The 4,928-nt window shown below is 29.7% G+C and overlaps 1 pseudogene; it reads right to left on the bottom strand.

Moving 5' to 3' along the window:
- Nucleotides 1–2,994: 2,994 nt before the first annotated feature.
- Nucleotides 2,995–4,297, bottom strand: LOC145157923 (protein FREE1-like; annotated as a pseudogene).
- Between the last annotated feature and the right edge of the window lie 631 nt (nucleotides 4,298–4,928).

Raw genomic sequence — 4,928 nt, forward strand, 5'->3', positions numbered from 1 at the left:
ATAATTATAAACAGCATTGAAAGATTTTGAATTTATAAATAGGGTGGATGGGAATAGTGAACAAACAAAAGTCAAAACAGCAAAAAAGTAAACGTTATTTTGGTCAAGGATATAGGAGTATTGACTTTTCAAACGACATTTTTAGAGGCTCAGCACAGACATATCTCCAAGTCTACGAGGCATGTGCTTTGAATTAAAGTGTGTGGCGAATGTGTGTAGGAAGTGTGTGGATGAATAAATATTCCTCATCCTGTCGATGGAATAGAAGTGTTTTTTTATTTTATTTTATTTAAGAAGATATACACGTTTAATTAACCTATTTTTTTATTAATATATTAAAGACAAAATTACAAAAATGGTCCGTGTGGTTTGCCAAAAGTAACAAAGTTAGTCCCTATTAATTTTTTTTGATGCAAATGGCCCCTATGGTTTGCAAAACTTGCACAAATGGCCCTTTTTACTAACGTCGTTAGTATTCAGCCGTTAGGGACTGAATTAGCAAGGGTATTTTCGTCTTTTCAAGTATAAAGGGACTGGATTCGCATCTTTGGGTAAACCATAGGGACCACTTTTGTAATTATGTCTTAATATATTAAGATTGATAGAAAATAAGGGGTGGAGGATTCAAACTTGAGACCTCCTTGTCCGCTCCTTATTCGGCCAAAGCTCTAACCAACTAGGCTAGAGGCAAACTTCTTATATATTTCCGAAAATTAATTAACATTATATAAAAGCGTAAATAATTAATAATAAAAAATTAAAAAAATATTTTAAAAAAATTAATAAAACAAAATATATTTTTAACTTATTGTAAAAAAATATTTTTTACAAAAAATTTACTTGTTTTTTTTACATATTTGTTTTACATAAAATATTTTTTTAATGTATTTAAAAAAATACGTTTTCGGATACTATGTTATTACATTGCTATGATCCTAAAACATATTTTTACCTTTTCATATAAAAATACGTTTTTTTTTTCTTTCATATAGAAAAAAAAGTTTTTTTTACCTATAAAATATGTTTTTATATATTTCAAAAATACATTTTCGTATAAAAAGTTTTTAAGTAAAAACATTAAGAACGTGATAACATAACGTAAAAATATGTTTTAAGATCAAATCAAAACGACTTATATTTTTTAGGTAAAGAAAACGTAAAAATGCGTTTTCATATAATATGTTATCACGTTAACGTTTTTAAGTAAAAAAACGTTATATGGGTGAGGGACCAATCACCCATACGTAAAAAAACGTCTTTAGTTTTCTTTACGTAAAAATATATTTTTACGTAAATATATTTTTACGTAAAAAAAACACATTTTCACGTAAAAAAAACGCATTTTTACGTTAAAAAAACGCATTTTTACGTTATGTTAACGTCTTTAGTTTGATTTACGTAAAAAATATAATTCGTTTTGATTTAATCTTAAAACATATTTTTACGTTATGTATCACGTTCTTAATGTTTTTACGTAAAAACATTTTATACGAAAATGTATTTTTTCAATATATTAAAAACATATTTTATACGTAAAAAAACTTTTTTTTCTATGTAAAAGAAAAAAAAACGTATTTTTATATGAAATCGAAAAAAATATGTTTTAGGATCATAGCAATGTAATAACATAGTATACGAAAACGTATTTTGTCTTTGTTTTAAAATTTTTTTGTAAAAAATATTTTTTTAAATATATTTTGTCTTTGTTTTATTAATTTTTTTTTTCTAAATATTTTTTTTTATTATTAATTATTTACGCTTTTATATAATATTAATTAATTTTCAGAATTATATAATAAGTTTGGCTCTAGCTTAGTTGGTTAGAGCTTTGGCTGAGTAAGGAGGGGGGAACGTGGTCCGAAGTTCGAATCCTCTTCCCCTCATTTTTTATCATTCTTATCATTTTAAGATAGAATTACAAAAATGGTCCCTATGGTTTACCCAAAGTTGCGAATACAGTCCCTTTATACTTGAAACGACGAAAATACCCTTGCTAATTCAGTCCTTAACGGCTGAATACTAACGGCGTTAGTAAAAAGGGTCATCTGTACAAGTTTTGCAAACCACAGGGACCATTTGCATCAAAAAAAATTAATAGGGACTAACTTTGTTACTTTTGACAAACCATAGGGACCATTTTTGTAATTATGTCTATATTAAATTAGAGATGTAGTGCATCTATATTACAGTTAAAAAAAAGGATGGTGTGTCCAAGATGAATATTATTTACCCGGATCGATCATATGTTATGACTTTATTGGTATATTGAATTTCGTCCCGGTTATATATATATATATATATATATATATATATATATATATATATATATATATATATATATATATATAGTCTTAGGTTATTCTATTAAAAGTAATTATTGTGTTATTGTATGCATAAATGTGCGCCAATCAATTTTTATTTATTTTAAGTAAGTGATTATTACATATTATTGAATTAAATATAAATCAAAAATACCATCTATTCTAACTAGAAGAGTATTTTAGTCAATTAATATAAATTTAATAACGGAAATTTGCATATTTTAAGAAAAATTGCATATTTTAAGGGAAAATAGATTCTATTAATTTTAAAAATCTGATTGTATGGATGATAATTCTCGTAATTCGTAACATTCTGAGGGAATATGTTTATCAATATATTGAAAAATAACAAATATGATTGAACCATACAAGAATACACATTCTGACATAATATATATTTTGATTTAATGAACTTCTTGAAGAATAACAAAATTTTGGATACAAGTTAAAAAAAATTTCATTACATTCTTAGAAAAGAAAAAAATTATATATTATTCTATGAGAATGTTACATTTATTAATAACAAAGAAATACAATATATAAATCATTCTACCAGATTATACGATTACATATATTTTTGTTCATTATTTTGTACATTATTCTGCTGGAATAAACCATTCTTTTTGGAAGATTGGTGGTCATTGTTCATCTTCATCCCATACAATGTTCATCTTCAAGATTTTATTCTGACAGAATCGGAATTCAAGATTCCATTCCAGTAGAATGTTGTAAGATCTTCATGCCTATTAAACCCAGAAGAACCTCTACCTGCCACCCCATTCACATGACTCAGCCTCTGAGTAACTTCAGCCTATAAAAAAAATTAATGAGTAGAAAATCAAAATTTATATATACATCATAATTTTTTTATTTTTTATTTTTTAAATTATGAATTGCATACCATGCATTGGTCACAAACTCGAACTTGTTGAGCATTTTCCTCTGTTGTGAGAGTAATTCTACCTTGAGTACACTTATCACAAAAAATATCACCACAATTTCTACAGTGATGCTACAAAGCAAAAGAGAAAACAAAACAATAAATAAATAAATAAATAGTAGATGCTTCATCTGGAACCTACATACAAAATCAGATTCAATTCCAAATATTTTTATTTGACAATTGACACCATTAATAGAATTCCAATACAATTCAGATTTAAGAAGATTAAACTAACCCAATGATCCTTTTCTTCATTTCCAGGCTTAATCAAGTTTTTCCAATCAGGGAAGACTTTCTTCTTTTCAGTTGGTTGTTTAGAGATTGTTACTTCTTCCATCTCCTTGAGCTGAATCATTAAAAGAAGAACCATGAATATGCAAGAAAAAAGTTTATGAATCATAGAGAATATGGAAGCATAGTAGCTAGTACTCCAGAACCTGAATGCTTGCAGCAACTACCATGTCAAGGATATTGGTTGTGGTATAACTGTTTGACTTTAGTCTAACACGTCTTTCATCAACATCAATGGAACTTTTGGTCCAGAAAACAAATACATTTGAATCCATTACCTATAAGGAAAGAAAGAATTTAGAGTCGTATTTCAGAGATTTTAAACTTTAACAAGAAATTAATTTGATGCAACATACTTACCTCCCATCTTGTTACAGATTCAAGGGAATAGAGTTTCAGTGTTCGGTTTGTTGCAGGATCAAGCATCCGAATACCATCTAAACCAATCTGCAGAGATAAGATCGAGTTGAGTTTCTTTAAATACTATGTCCTCATATGATCAAGAATTTGTGAAATGTATAAAACAAACCTGACATAGCACATCCATGTCTCCCTGAACTCCACCCCCTTCAGAGAGAAGAATTACACAGAATTTCTGCACTCCGCTTTTCACATCTTCATTCACATGGACTTTTGGTGTAGCTTTTACAATCTTCGCATCATCCAATGATGAAATTGAACTCCTCTGCATATTCCCGCCACCAGAACCAAAAGTTATAGGTCTTCCGTAATCATCAAACAGAAATTATCGAAGCAAATAACCCCTACTGTTGCCTTCGTCTTTCATTCCTGATCAACCAAAGAAGTCGACCCAAATCAGAGATGAAGGTCTGCCGGGGATCGACTGCCCTTTTTTCTCTCCGACCGAGAAAATAACCCCTAAGGTCGACGACAACTCTCGTTGCCTCTTCCCTGTTCTTCGGACCATTTGAACAACGGAGGTGCTCACCTCCTTACGACTTCAGCCATCGAGAATCGACAGCAGGTTGCTGCTTCGTTCTTCTTCATCCTTCGGTGTAGCCAAAACCCAAAGGTCCTCACGTTTTCCTTTCCTTCGTTCTCGTCGACCCGGAGAATCCTCCCTCTTCGCAAATCGAAAGACGAAGTTGTTGGGTTTTGAGCAAACTAACACTCCTAAGGTGTTCATGCAACCCTAGAAACCTTGGATCTATGTTTGTCTAAAATACATGCAAAATAATTTTCCAAGGTTCATAACTTATCTAGCATGCATGGGGTACTTTTAAACATAAAAGATACTAGAAGAATTACATACCTTTGTTAGTGAGTTGATTCCTTAGGAGTTTGAGAGCCAAGCACCAATAATGTGAATGCCTCAAATGGAAATCACAAATCACCACAAACTTGGAAAACTT

The sequence above is a fragment of the Lactuca virosa genome, chromosome 2, assembly GCF_052849685.1.
Source record: "Lactuca virosa cultivar CGN04683 chromosome 2, Lactuca_virosa_CGN04683_v6, whole genome shotgun sequence".
NCBI lineage: Eukaryota > Viridiplantae > Streptophyta > Magnoliopsida > Asterales > Asteraceae > Lactuca > Lactuca virosa.